The sequence below is a fragment of the Lissotriton helveticus genome, chromosome 3_1 (assembly GCF_964261635.1).
Source record: "Lissotriton helveticus chromosome 3_1, aLisHel1.1, whole genome shotgun sequence".
NCBI classification, from domain to species: Eukaryota; Metazoa; Chordata; class Amphibia; order Caudata; family Salamandridae; genus Lissotriton; species Lissotriton helveticus.
In genome coordinates, this window is record NC_136061.1 from 1,740,137,384 (window position 1) to 1,740,152,897 (window position 15,514).

The following is a 15,514-nucleotide window of genomic DNA, read 5'->3' on the forward strand; positions in this document are numbered from 1 at the left end:
TGACAGAGAAGCACGCGAACACCCATCTATCAAATCATATCGAGGCAGCGGAAGGCCTAGACCCTTCACAATCTGGGTTTAGGCCTAATCACAGCACCGAATCAGCCCTACTAGCAGTGACCAATAACATCAGGATGACACTGGACGGTGGGGGGTCTATGATTCTGGTGCTGTTGGATTTATCCACTGCTTTCGATACGGTGTCTCACGAATTGCTTCTCGGCCGTCTGAGGGATGTGGGACTGGGAGGTGTAGCCCTGTCCTGGATGGAGAGTTTTCTCTCCGGCCGCTCTCAAGAAGTCAGGTTGGGCTCCCATAAATCCACCTCTAGGGAGCTCACCAGGGGTGTGCCACAGGGCTCATGCCTAAGCCCCACATTATTTAATGTGTATGTGGCCCCCCTGGCTGACTTAGTGAGGTCCTTTGGGTTTACCCCGGTGTCCTACGCCGATGACACCCAACTCTTGTTCCCTTTTAAAACCTTTTCACCTGCTCTACAAAAGTCTTTTGCAGAAGGCATGAGGGCAGTGTCAAAATGGATGGCAGAGAACTGCCTGCAGTGCAATGTGGCCAAAACAGAGGTACTATTGTTTGGGGATGCGGTGACACAATGGTCTGATGAGTGGTGGCCCTTAGAATTGGGACCTGTTCCCATCCCAAAGCAGACCGTGAAAAACTTGGGAGTGTTATTCGATCAATCCCTGACATTTAAAGATCATGTCAATCAAGTTGCCGGTACATGCTTTAGGGCCATCGGACTGTTGAGAAGGGTGTTTCCCTATCTCCCGGACAATCACAGAAAGACCTTAGTCCAGGCATTAGTTATCAGTAGACTGGATTACTGTAATGGCCTCCTTCTATCAACCAATGAAGGCCAATTCAACAAACTACAAGTAGTCCAAAACACGGCGGCAAGGTTAGTCCTTAATGCTCCATCTAGGACTCCCTCCCGACCTCTACTGGCTGAACTCCACTGGTTGCCAGTGCGGCAACGCACTAAGTTTAAAATTCTGTGTATTATTCACAAATGTCTGATAGGAAAGGGCCCTAAATATCTCACAAAAGCCTTTTTGCCCTATGTTCCAGGCCGCTCCCTGCGTTCCAGTAACCTCCAGCTATTACAGGTTCCTAAAATAAAAAAATCTCGACAAGGAGGCCGTGCTCTGGCGCATGCTGGACCTGCTCTCTGGAATTCCCTTCCCCTCACATTAAAACTCATTACCAACCACCTATCCTTTCGTAAAACCCTTAAAACCCACCTTTTCACTAGTAGTTAATCATTCCTCATGACCCAGCAATTTTCTGTAATGACCTGGTACAGTACTGGCTCCTTCTTATGGCAAGAGCGCGGAGATACCCCTGCGGGGGTCTATTCAGGCGCTATACAAGCACATAAAATAAATAAAATAAGTAAATAAATTTGACTTTATACCTCAATGCAATCACAGTCATATTATGCACTTATATAATTTTGGCTATACATGGGCTCGTGTTAATAAATACTTTTGTGTTCACCAATTAGTTGTTATGGCTCATCATTACCTACCTCAGAAATAATGTTGGGTGATGTGTGCACATCTCCTCTGCCCCTTTGCTGAGTACGCCATATGCGTGTGTCATTGTTGTGTGGGTGGTTGGTCATCCCCATCAGACTCACTGTCGGACATCTTGATGTCTATGCCTCTTCTGGTGGCAATGTTGTACAACATAGCACATGCAGCCACGATCCTGGAGCAGGTCTCTGGGCTGTACTGCAAAGCTCCTCCAGTTTAGTGAAGAATGCGAAAACAACTCTTCAGTATTCCAAAGGTGTGTTCTATCACATTCTGTGTGCTGATGTGTGCAGCATTGTACCTCTGCTCATGTGGTGTGGCTGGTTTGAGGTATGGTGTCAAGAGATGTAGTCCTGCATGGCGTATGCGCTGTCACCTACAGATTGGAAAGCAAAGGGTTTGCCACAGTTATGCAATTACATTTGTTTGATTGATGAAGTAAATAGGTATATGTGTGTACCAAGTAGATGTCCTTTGCCAAATTCACCCCTGAGCAGACGCCTGTGGATGCCACTGTGCCAGAATATATAGGAGTCATGGGTGCTTCCTGGAAATTGTGCCACAATGTTATGATTTGCTTAGCATTGCACACAACTTGCACATTAATTGAGTGATAGAATTTCCTTTTCTAGAAGATGTATTCATTGGCTGCTGGGGGACAGATAGGGACATGGTACAGTCTATGCATCCAATCACATGGGGTAATTGTGCTACCTGGTAGAAGTCAAGTTTTGTCTTATTCAACTACTGTGGGGTTGTGGGGAAGGTGATGTGGGTGTAGATCCTTGTCATAATGGCGTCAAGGAAGTTTTTGAAGAAGCGTAAGAGTGAGCTTTGTGATAACCCTCCGGCTATGGCTACGGCTACTACTTCCTGGAAACTGCCTAACTCTAGTAGGTGCAGGCAACATAAGACCTGTACTTGTGTGGGGATAGCATGGGTGCTATGGGTCTGGTGCTGCAATAGGGGTTCCAATTCTGCAATTAGGTTCATGATCATTACACGGTTCAGCCTGTACTTAACGTAGATTTCATCCTCAGTTTGGCCCAGCAATGTAATGTGAACTCGGAAAATTCTCTCCTGCATCCTCCTTCTGCCCTGGGCTGCTGCATTGATCCTCATCCTCCTTGCCAGCACATAGAGGGCTGTCATTGTGAAAGGCTTCAGGGTTCTCCTGAGTCAGTTTGAAAGGGTTTCTGATTAGTGGCTCCTGTGCGCATTTTTTTTTTACTTTACCACCTGATTGTGATTCCCCTTATTCTGCACTTGCTAAATAGCTATTTTCATGATATTCGCTAATTGCGATTTTTAATGCATTGCATTGCGATTCTTTATTTGCTAATCGTTATTTGCGGTTGCTGTTGTATGTGTCGCAATGTTACTTCTCGCTAATTTTGCGGGAGTTTTTTTGCGAATTTCTTGCATTTTCGGTATTTTGGTTGCTGCATTGGAGAGTATTGTTTTGCAGTCGCTAATGGTCTATTTTACCGATTCACAATGTTTGCGAGAATATTTATGCTTGATGCATATGCCAGCAAATAATTTGATAAAGTAGGAGAAGCAAAATTGCCACGCAGGACTGATTGTTTCAAAACACATAACTTTCTCACTGTGCCGCATGCTTTATCCATTAATGAGATTATGGGGATGATTTATGACAGGCGGTAATGGGATGAAACCCCAAAAATGAATTCAGTGATTTTTGATAACCCCATATAAACATTTTCATGATGAAACCACAAGCACACAAAGTGTCTCTTTGGGAGAAAATAGAAGGTTGCACGTCTTACTGAGTGGGTGAGCATGGAGGCTATTCTTTACTTGTTGAAGTTAGTGACTAATGTCTGCGGATTGATTCTTGTCATCAAGAACTCCCTGCCATGAATGAATTAATGACTGAAAGATGCATAGAGTACAGGAATCACCCCCGGAGGGGTATCTCCACTCTGTAGATGGAAGGACAGAGGTGGGAACAGGCGATTAGTTGTTAAAAAGTTCAGTTTTCCAAAGTTTTCTGAACTTGAGAAATTTCAGGCACTTGCGTAAGTGGACGGGAAGTGAGCCCAAGTGTTGAGAGACCAAGTAGGAGGAGGTTTTGCAACTGGGACATAGTTTGTTAAACTGAGGAACAACCAGCACAACCTTCTCGAGAGTGCAGAGATCTGCTTGGTAGGTAGGAACAAGTTTTCCACCAGGTACCTAGTACCCCTATCATTGATTATTTTATGTACCAAGCAGCAGATTTTAAACTTGATTCTTTCATGGATGGGGAGCAAATGGATAGTGCTAGAGATGCAGCTCTAGGAGGCATATTGAGGGCCAGACACGCTGCCGTGTTCTTGACCACTTGCAACCTATTCAGCACAGTATCGTTTGCAGCCGCCAAAAGTGCATTGCAGTAGTTGAGTCGACTGACTACCAGAGCTTGAATCAGGGTCTTGCGTACTGATAAGGAGAGAAGATGCAACACTCTCCATAGAAGCATCAGCATATAAAAGAAGGTGCTAGAAGTGGTTGCTACTTGATCTTCTATAGATAAGGAGTGGTACAGATAATCTCCTAGGTATTTTGCCTTTGTTGTAGGGGTGGGAGCTGGGCCTAATTCTTATGGCCACCAATCGGGGGATCACAAAGTTTGTGCCTTGCCGAACAGTAGTAGTTCCCTTTTATCAGCATTCAACTAGAGAAAGATTTTTATCATCCAGTCAGAAATAGCTTGCATACCTTCAGCAAAGAGATGTTTTGTCGTAACCAAATTATTGTCGAATGAAAGAAGGAGTTGGGTATCGTCCGCATACGAAAAGGGAACAAATCCATGATCTCTAATAATATTTGAAAGGGGGGCCACATATATATTAAATAGTGTGGGACTAAGGCACAAGCCCTGTGGTACCCCCTTCGTAAGGGATCTAGCACAGGAGCAGAAGGGACCCAAATGAATGGTCTGTGTGCACAGCTCTAAAAAGCTTGAAAGCCATTGAAGGGCCAGCCCCTCCATACCAATTTCAATGAGTCTTTGCAGTAGCTTATGGTGGGCTACAGTATTGAAGGCTGAGGACAAGTCCAGCAGCACTAATGATACTGCCTTGTTATTATCTAGAGAAAGTTTAATAGTATTTTGGTCTAAAACCAGACTGTAAGGGGGTCAAGACATACTTGGGAATCAATATGTTCCATGAGCTTCGAATTGATGTATCCTTCAAGAAGTTTGCTCATGAGCAGAAGGAGTGAAATGGGGTGATGATTAGATAGCTCTGTTGAAGGTACATTGACCTTTTTATAAATCAGAAGTACTTGAGCTACATTTCATACAAGGAGCACTTTCCCCTCACTCAGGGAATGGTTTAGTGAGGTGAAGATTGAGGAAGCAAGATGCTTGACAAGTAGGGCAAACACTCTAGCTGGCATAATGTCAATAGGGGAACCTGACTTAGCCGTTTTTAGTGTCTCTTCGACTTTAGAAACCTGCAGGGGGTAGAAAGCCTGCTAAGACGGCATCTTTCTTTCTAGGAACTGTAAAAAATGGGATAGAGGTGTCAGAAGTACTGGAATCCATAGAAAATTTGTCATATATTTATTATTTTGTCAATTTTTCCTTCAAAAAAGTTGAAGATGTTGTCACATAAAACTTGGCAGACATGGATTGGAGTGGCGCAGGCAACTAGGGATGTAAATAATGTAAGAATATTACAGAGTTCCTTAGAAGAATTGCCCGCTTGGCTTAATTGCACAGAGATATATCCTTTCCGTGCAGTCTTGATATTTTTATGGTGAGAAGTTAAAGCCGTTTTATATGTTTACTAGCTGCCGTCCCGACTTTGTCCGGGTATGAAATAGAATGTGTGTAATGTGTGTATTCAGATACGGTCATTTGTGTGTTCCCCCGCTTGAGGCCCAGCTGCAGCCCTGGTTGATGTTAGCAGGCGCGTGTCCCCCCGCTTGAGGCCCAGCTGCAGCCCTGGTTCATGTTAGCAGGTGCATGTAATTAGTGTAGTGATCCACCGCCTGAGCCCGGCTACAGCCCTGGCTGATGTTAGCAGGCGCGTGTAATTTGGTTTAATGTGATAGTTCAGTAACAGCGCGCATGAGAGGCTGCAGTATTTGTCCCCGCAGACACGCTCAGTCGCGTGTGCCACCGCTTGAGGGCCAGCGGCGACCATCTAACAATTAGAATTGTGTGAGTCTTGAATGATTGTTTCCCGCTGTTCTTCCTATTGTGTCCCACACCGACGCTCTTCGGCCCGAGTGCTTTTTAGACGCACCCAGGCCAAGCTACAACCTGTGTTCGGCCCTTTCAGATGCACCTAGGCCAAGGCACACACTGCATTCAGCTCCCCCAGTATGTGTGAGACAACGGGCAGTCCCCCAAACGAGTCTTGCGAATGGTCAAGGTGAACGCCTATGTGACGCCCCCAGCACACGGCCACAGCAGACGATCTGATTATTGTACGACCCAGATGGCATTAAGTGCGGAACGTAGCACATGCCCCCAGCGTTTGTCATGCCCCCAGCGTGCCCCTTGATGCAACGCAATTGCGTAATTGGCGCTTCACATGGCATGAATTTGAATTTGAATTTTAAAGTATTTGTTAAGCGCACTTACACCGGAACGGTTTCATGGCGCTGGATAGCTGTGAATCAGTGGAGGCGAAGAAGGAGGCTAGGCAGCTACAGATCTAGAAAACAGGAAGGTCTTGAGTAATTTGCGGAACTCCAAATAGGAAGATGAAGTCCTGAGTGCGAGAGGGAGTGAATTCCAGAAGGAAGGGGCCAGCACAGCAAATCTGGCCCCCCCGGACTTCTGCTTCCTAAAGCGGGGAACTGACAGGAGAGCCTGATGGGTGGAACGAAGCTCTCTAGCCGGGAGATAGGGTGAGATGGCTTCACAAAGGAAGACGGGAGCAGTCCCCGACCTGACCTGATACGTGATGCAGCCCAGCTTGAAGAGGGCCCTCTCCCTCACCGGTAACCAATGCAAAGACTGCAACAAAGGAGTCGCATGGTTAAATTTGGGGAGACCATAGATCAGGCGGGCCGCCTGATTTTGTATCAGTTGGAGCCGGCGAATCAGGTAGGCCGGGGCGCCATTGTAGATCACATTCCCGTAATCCAGGCGCGAGAGCACCATAGCCATAAGGATGAGCTTAAGTGCGGCGGCAGAGAAGAAGCGGGAGACCTTTCGGATTATACGGAGGGAGAAGAAGCAGGCAGACACCACTGAATTAATCTGCGTATAAAGAGTGAGTAAGGGGTTAATGAAAATGCCCAGGGTTTTGACCTTGGGAACTGGAAGGGGAGGGGGACCAAGGGAATGGGGCCAGAAGGAAGGAGACCAGGGACTGCAACCACCCCCCGCCAGCACCAGTTCAGTCTTGTCGGGGTTTAATTTGAGGTGGTTGCAGTTCATCCACCCTTGAATGAAGAGCATGACCCTCTGGAAATTCGAGGCAGAGGAAGGGGAGGAAGAGAGATTGAAAATAAGTTGGAGGTCGTCGGCGTAATTAAACACCGAGACCTCCATCTGCTGTAAAGAAAAAATGAGGGGTGAGATGTATAAATTAAATAACAAGGGGGACAGGGAGGAACCCTGGGGGACTCCGCAAGTCACTCTCCGAGGTGGGGCAGTGAAATCGGCCAGATGGACAGCCTGCTCCCTGTCCGTTAAAAAGGAACGGAGCCAGGCAAGGGCCGTGCCCCCAATGCCCGCCGCCTCGACACGGGTCAACAAGATGTCATGGTCCACCGTGTCGAACGCGGCGGACAGATCTAAGAGGACCAGGGCCTGGGGCCGGCAGATGTCGATGCCCTCCCTTAATTTATCCATCACCGAAACAACTACCTTCTCGGTAGAGTGCAGCGGGCGGAAGCCTGCCTGACGAGCAGAAAGGCAACCCGAGGATTCCACGAAGGAACTCAGGGACCTGGTGATATGAGCCTCTGAGACCTTTGCCAGGTAAGGGAGAAGGGAAATGGGACGGTAGTTGGAAGGCAGAGAAGGATCAGTGCCTGCCTTTTTCAAAATCGGAATGATGACTGCCGATTTGTGGGCAAGAGGAACGATGCCGGTACTAAGGGAGTGATTAATAAGAGTAAGTGGAGGGGAATAGCAGTATGAAAAGAACTCTTTTAGGACAAATGCAGGACCAATGTCCTGGGGGGAACCCGATTTAACCCGGGCCAGTAGGGGAAGGAGAGAGTCTCGGGTCAAAGGAGGAAACTGGGTAAAGGATGAAGCGGAAGGAGGGGGATGGACAGCTGATGATACCGGGGATGAGGGGGGGATGTTGGCCTTAATGAGGGCTATCTTCTCAAAGAAGAAGGAATTGAGGGAATTACAAAGTGTTTGAGATGGGGGAATTTTAGGGATTGCCCTGTCAGAAGCAGCGAGCTCGTGGACTGTGGCGAATATCTCCTTGGATTGATTTTCCGCTGCCAGGATTCTGCCGGAGAAGTACTCCGCTTTTGCTTTTAATATATCCCTTTTATATTCATTCAGTGCCGAGCAGTAACTAGCCTTGAGAAGAGGGCAGTAAGTGCGTCGCCACACTCGTTCGGCTCTGCGGGCCGCTAGCTTTTTGTCTCTAAGGGAGGGAGTGAACCATCTGTTGGCCGCGTGGGCACATTTAATAATCACTCTCTTAAGAGGGACAGTGGTGTTGCACGCCTTTAGCAGCCAGTTGTTGATGGCTGAGAGCTGAGTGGAAAGGGGTAAGTCACTAAGCTCCGGACTGGAAGCTGCAAGAGAAGAGCAAACCGCGGGAAGGTCAGCCTTGTCCCACTTTCTAGCCCAGATGTTTTTGGGCAGGGGGGGTTTGGGCGGCCGTCCGAGGTCTACTGTGAAGGAAATAAGGGAGTGGTCTGACCAGGAACAAGGGGAGACGGTCGGAGGGTTGATGGGGATGTTAAAGGTCCAAATTTGATCAAGTTGGTGGCCTTTGATGTGAGTGGCCATGTTAAGCTGGGGAAGAAAGTTTAGGCTAGTGAAGGGCGGACACACGCCCACAGCGCGGACACACGCCCACAGCAATTGTCCCGGCCCCAGCGTGTCACGCCCCCAGCGTGCCCCTTGATGTGGCGCAATTACGACTCACAAGGCATGAAGGTTCTTTTTCACCAGAATTTGCAGCGCTCTCTCGCCGGTTCGTAAATCCCCGCGGCAGAACTACGCCGCATTTAAATCCACAACCAATTCCCCCAGCTGGGAGAAAAACGGGCCGAACTCGCGTTTGTCTTCACTTATGTGCTTTTTTATTTAATCCTCACAGCATGGAGTTTCTCAAGCAGGCAGGCACAAATCTACGCGTTTCAGGATAGCATATCCCTTGTTCACGATCAATTTGGCTCCAGGCTCTCAGTCTCAATATAGTGAGTCATATTATAACATATTTCCTGTTTGATGTTATTTTGGCCCTCGGCCTTCTGGATGATGTAGTTTTTTGAAATCTTTTTAATACATTTTTTTATCCATCTGCATAGCCTATGTCCTTCTGCTGCAACTGCCCTTTCCAACGCTGTATTGGGTGTTGTGATTGGTGCTGTGGTTACTGAGATTACCCGCCTCAAAGGTTTGGGCTCTCTCTTTAAAATATTAGTATGGATTTCTCTGTCTGCGATTACGTTTTTAGCCATATCTTTTTCCAATCTTGTACACTTGGATTTCTCCCTACGTAGTTCCGGCGTGAACCAGACTGCATGCTTTCTTTGGGAGTTGGACTGCTGTTTCTTGAGTGGGACCAGAATGTCTCTGGCTGCCATTATAGCTTGATGGTTGTTAAGCTTTGTATTAATATCCCTGGGCTTATCAAAATTAGGCAGTACACACTCCTTTGAGAACTGGTCTTCTGAAATGTTATGCCATTGTCTCTTAGTATTCCAAGAGGGAGGGAATAGGGGTGTCAATCAGTGGAGTACTATTAATCTGGATGTTGATCAATGAGTGGTCAGACCAAACCACTGGAATGGGGGGGGGTTGGAGTATATATGAGCTGTGTTGGTGAGAATACGATCTAAAGTATGACCTGCAGAATGGGTAGGCCCTGAATTAATCTTTTCCAACCATAGGGAGGACATATTCACCAAGAAGTGGACTGAGTTCACATTCTCACTACTTTCATTGTGTGTATTAAAGTCCCCTAATAGAAAAAATTGTTTAGAGGAGAAGACATGGGGTGCAGTACTTTCCATTAATTTTAAAGAAAAGTCCTTAAGGGGCCCTGGGGAGTGGGGAGTGATATACTAAGGCACCTTTCCAGCAATCCTGGGGGGTAATTTCAATCTTAAAAAACAGATCTCTATTGTATCATCCAAGAATGTGTCTATTATAGTAATAGTAATATTTCATGGCTTGTCACTGCAAGACCCAGGAGAGAAAGGGCCCTTCCCTGGGCCCAACAGTGCTGGACCACAGTCTGACCCTCAGCAGACGGTCCTCCCTATCTACGGCCTCACAGACATGGTCAAATGCTGCAAGGCTCAAGGGAGTGGCATATCCCTACCTCACAACACTGGACAATGGGTGTGAGGCAGGGGGGCTCTAGAATTGCCTTTGATTACCTCTGAGGTTCAAATAATCCTTTTTTTCCAGTTATTTTCTTGCCTTGAACTTGCATTTATGTCTCCCAGATTTCGACTTCATATGTTCGCAAAAGCAACCCAACAATTGTTGCACAGTAGGAATGTATGAAATTCATGCAATTTACTTTCACAAATTATGTGAAATTCTCTCAAAATTACAGAAAATTACTCGTACTTATGCACAATGTGTATCAGTCATTTTGTGCTATAACTGTGCATAAAATGCACCCTCACATAAAAGTTTGGTGCAAGGATGTATTTAAACAAGAGCACTGTGAACAACTGGCGCTCATTTTGTGTTGTTCCTGTGCGTTTACGGTACATTTTGCAGGAAATTACAGAAAATTACTCTATTCACCATAAATGTTTACGAAGAATGGCGCATTATTAGTGGCCTAATGGTGTAATTTCCCATAACACACAATTCATGAAATTGCACAAATTACACTGGCGTAATTTAGATTTCACCCAGACCTATTGCACAGTGACTTTTCATATTGTACACAACCATGTTGGTTCAACAACGATCTGCTAAGTTTGCATGAAGAATTAATTAATCATATATGTAATGCTCAAAAACAATCCATGTACCTAGAAATGACTGAAGGAAAAGGCACAATATATAGCTAATTGCATCAAGCATATAACAGTGGTGTACTGAGTCTTCCAGTTTCCCATTTTCGTGATATACTTAGACTTCATGGTCTTCATGTTTATCCTTGCTTTTTCACTTTTGTTACACACCAGTCTGAAGATAAAACAGATGTCATATTTATTTGTAGAGCACAATAATGTAAAGCTTCTTGGTGAAAAGCAGTAATGTTACTGGGCTAAAAAGAGAGTAATTGCTTTGATTGGTTAAAAAAATCAGGTTTTAGTGGTTTCCTGAATTTAATTAAAATAGATTCTGAGCAAATGCTAGCTTTCACAATTTGACAGCAGCAGTGGAGAAGGATCTGTCCCTATATCTATCTGTTCTCGTGGCACAGTTAGTAAGAACTGATTTCTGGCACATAAGGTTCTATTAGCTGAAAAAGAAAAGAATTTGGAGGATAGAAAGGTAGGGCATTGATGATATAGAAATATTATGTGGTATCATAATGGCTTTAAAGGTAGCTCTAGATTGAATGATAGCTAGTGCAGGGTTCTTATGAATGGTAATATCCTCCCATCTTTTCAGATGTCATATATGAGGCAAGCAATATCATTTTTCATGAGTTAAAGTTAATAAAGGAGTTTTTCCAGGATGGCTAAATAAATGTCCTTAGTGTAGTCCAACCTAGATTAAAACAAGATTTTAACTAATGTTATGTGCCAGTTGCTGTGGATATAAAGTAAAAATGACTTCAAGATCTTGAGTTGGCCTAAGTACATACCAGAAATCTTTGTCTTTTTCGTTTCGTGTGAAAGATAAGTGTTACGATGGATGTCCAGACTGTGTATGTACTTAGATGTGGATTAAAGAAGTTGCATAACTTCAGGGCAGCAAGAAATGAGCCAGCAAAGAGATGCTTTGGGCGTTGCCAACACTTCAGCTTTAGTAGGATTTACCTCCAGAAAGTTAGAAGACATTTACTGGTGTGTTAAAGTAAGGCAGTTGGTAAAAGTCTTTCCACTTTGAGCAAAGTTCAAATTGGTATGTGGATTAGATAGGCTAAATATGACTTGAGTGTTGACCACATATATATATAGAAACTAACCCCTTGGTATTGTAGGTGGGGGTATTAAAAAGCACCTGACACAGGGCTGAACCTTGTTGAACTCTACAGTTCATTGCTTAGGTGTGGAATAGAAAGGTGGTAACTTAATAATCTGCTGGCAGTCAGATAAACATTTGGTAAACCCCATTTCATCAAAGGTTTTTCAGGATAGAATGATGTATGTTATTATAAGCTGTTGGCATATCTGAAACTACCACTTCCCAAACACTTCCATTGTTGACAAGGCATGGAAGATCATACAAAACCCGTAGGATCACCAGTTCTGTAATATGACCTATCCAAAATTCAGCTTGGATGGTACATAAAAGATTATGGACGTACAAAACTTGCTGGAGCTGTTTAGAAAACAGTTTTCTCAAAAGAGTGTTATGGAAGCGTAGAAAGGAAATTGGCTGAAGGTTGTCGAAATCTTGTGGTTAAAGGTGGGAATTTTTTTAATAGATGAATTGAAATCACTTGATTTCCAATCACCCGTCTACACAGGAAATGGCATCACTCCCCCTTCCCCCAGGACCTACTTAATGTCTGTTGAAGAGCAGCCGTGTGTAGCGGTGCACAAAGGCAAACCCGTCAGCACCGCTTCCATGCCTGGACTGACCTCAACACAAGTAACCCTGGTCCTTTCCCTTCTCACTTCTAACCAGCTGAAACCCTTCGTGCCTCATTCCCGGCCACCCCACCACAAGCTGCTGCCTTACTGCACTGCGCAAAACAGAGGGTGTTTTTATCTGTGTTTCTTGCAAGTTTTCATGCACTTACCCACACTGCACTGACAGCCCCAACACCCCACTCTCTCACACTCACACAGTCCTGCAACCACCCACACAAAACATTCACATGCATGCTCCTCAACACTAGCTCACTCACCAAAACATGACACAGAGATCTGGGCCCTGCTGCAGGACAATGGGCCATACCTACTCTTCCTAATAGAAACCTGCCTGAAGCCCACATCGGCACCTGACGTTTCCACAGCCATCCACCTGGCTACAAGATCCCCAAGCAAGACAGACTTCACAAGCCCAGAGGCAGAATTGTCATCATCCACAAGAACACCATTAGCCACACCAGCTCCATGTATGTGTCATCCTCTAACATGAACACCTGTTGTTCCAGCTCCATATTACAGCCAACCTCACTTTAAGCTGCACTGTCATCCGCAGACCACCTGGAGCATGCAACTAATTCACCAACACCAACGTAGACTTAGTCCTACTACTTACTCTCAATGCGCGCAATTACATCCTAAACAGAAACCTGAACTTTCACCTGGAAGACAACGCTGACCCAAACTTAAAAGCACTCATTCAATACTGTGGGAGCCTGTTCTTCACCTAAGGAGTAAAGGGAGCTACCCACATCACCAGACACCTCCTAGATCTTATTTTTGTCACCTTCTGCAACATCCCAGTTGAAGAGTCCACGTCAGTCTCATGGACAGACCACACCAACAAAAGTTCAACATCCCTATTCCCTATTCCGGTCCAACGCACATGCACAACTGCTAGACCATCCCGCCAAATATAGAACAGTATTGACAAGGACTGGAACACCACTCTTGGTTCACTGACACAACATCGATGTAAAAACTATTGAATAAAAAATATAGATGTATAAAGTCTCAACTTCTATACTTAAACAGGTAAGTACAAAAATATTGACTAAAAAAAATAGATGTAAATAATATAGATTATAAAATATCGACTTTTATATAAATATAAAATAAAATAATATACATTAAGTATATTAAATATTAAATACAATGTTGACAAAATAAAATAAATGTAATATACATTTGAATAAAATATAACAAATAAACTTAATATAAAATAAACAAACATAATCATGTATAGATATTTATTTACTTTAAAACAATTATTAAATAATTATTTTTAATTTATGTTAAAAGTTTAAAAATGTATAAAAAATAATGACACATATTAATGTTTTAGAATATAAAAAAAACTAAAATCTATAATAAATTAAAACATTAAACTAATAAAAATATTTCAACTTAAATTTCACAATTCAATCAGTGCAACAGTAGGGAAAATGTTGGATAGTAAAGAGGTAAAAATGACTATTCCCACTCCAGTGAGTGCAACAGTAGAGAAAGTGTTGGATAGTGGAGAGGCAAAAATTACTATTCCCACTCCAGTGAGAGCAACTGTAGGGAAAATGTTGGATAGCAGAGGGGAAAAAATTACTATTCCCACTCCAAAGACTGCAACAGTAAGGCAAGTGTTGGATAGCGGAGATGTAAAAATTACTATTCCCACTCCAAAGAGTGCAACAGTAGGGAATGTGATGGATAGTGGAGTGGTTAAAATTACCATACCAACTCCAGTGAGTGCAACTGTAGGATAAGTGTTTGATAGCAGAGGGGTAAAAAGGACTATTCCAACTCCAGTGAGTGCAACAATAGGGAAAGTGTTGGATAGCGGAAGGGTGAAAATTACTATTTCAGCTCCAAAGATTGGAACAGTTGGGAAAGTGTTGGACAGCGGAGGGGTAAAATTACTATTCCTACTCCAGTGAGTGCAACAGTAGGATAAGTGTTGGATCGCGGAGGGGTAAAAATGACTATTCCCACTCCAGTGAGTGCAACAGTAGGGAAAGTGCTGGATAGCGGAGGGGTAAAAATTATTATTCCCACTCCAGTGAGTTCAACAGTAGGGAAAGTGTTGGATAGTGGAGGGGTAAAAATTACTATTCCAACTCTAGAGATTGCAACAATAGGGAAAGTGTTGGATAGCAAAGGGGTAAAATGTACTATTCCCACTCCAGTGAGAACAACAGTAGGGAAAGTGTTGGATAGCGGAGGGCCAAAAATTACTATTCCCACTGCAAAGAGTTTAACAGTAGAGAAAGTGTTGGATAGCGGAGGGGTAAAAATTACTATTCCCACTCCACTGAATGCAACAGTAGGATAAGTGTTGGATAGCAGAGGGGTAAAACATTTTATTCCCACTCTGATGAGTGCAACAGTAGGGAAAGTGCTAAATAGCAGAGAGGTAAAAATTACTATTCAGTCCAGTGAGTGCACCATTAGGGAAAGTGTTGGATAGAGGTGAGGCAAAAATTACTATTCACACTCAAACATTCAAAAAAAATAATAATAATAAATAAATAAATAAACAAACAATATTTAAAAAATGCAAATTCAAATATATTAAATATATAAAAAGAAAACATATTATAATATTACTTATTTATAACAAAAACCTACAAATAAAATATAAAATAAAATAATAAAAATATTTATAAAAAAAATAATTAATACATACATGTATCTATTTTATTTCATACCCTATAACACCACACCAATAACAAAACACGTCAACATTTTAAATTGAATTTACTTCCATAATTAACATAGTTAATAATCAATTAAACAATAATATTAATTAAAAAACAAATAAACATTAATTGACAGCACACACTTTAACACTATAATATCCACAACACACACCTAAATTAAACTATAAAATAATAAAACACAATTAAAACTTATTTTTAGATAAACAATAATAAAGTAATTAAAATGTATTCAATACTCACCCTTTACCCCTTTTACACACAAAAAATAAACAATTGCCCAAAATAAATTCAAAATCATTCAAATTAATTAACAACTATAAATTAATTAATTAAATGCAAATTACT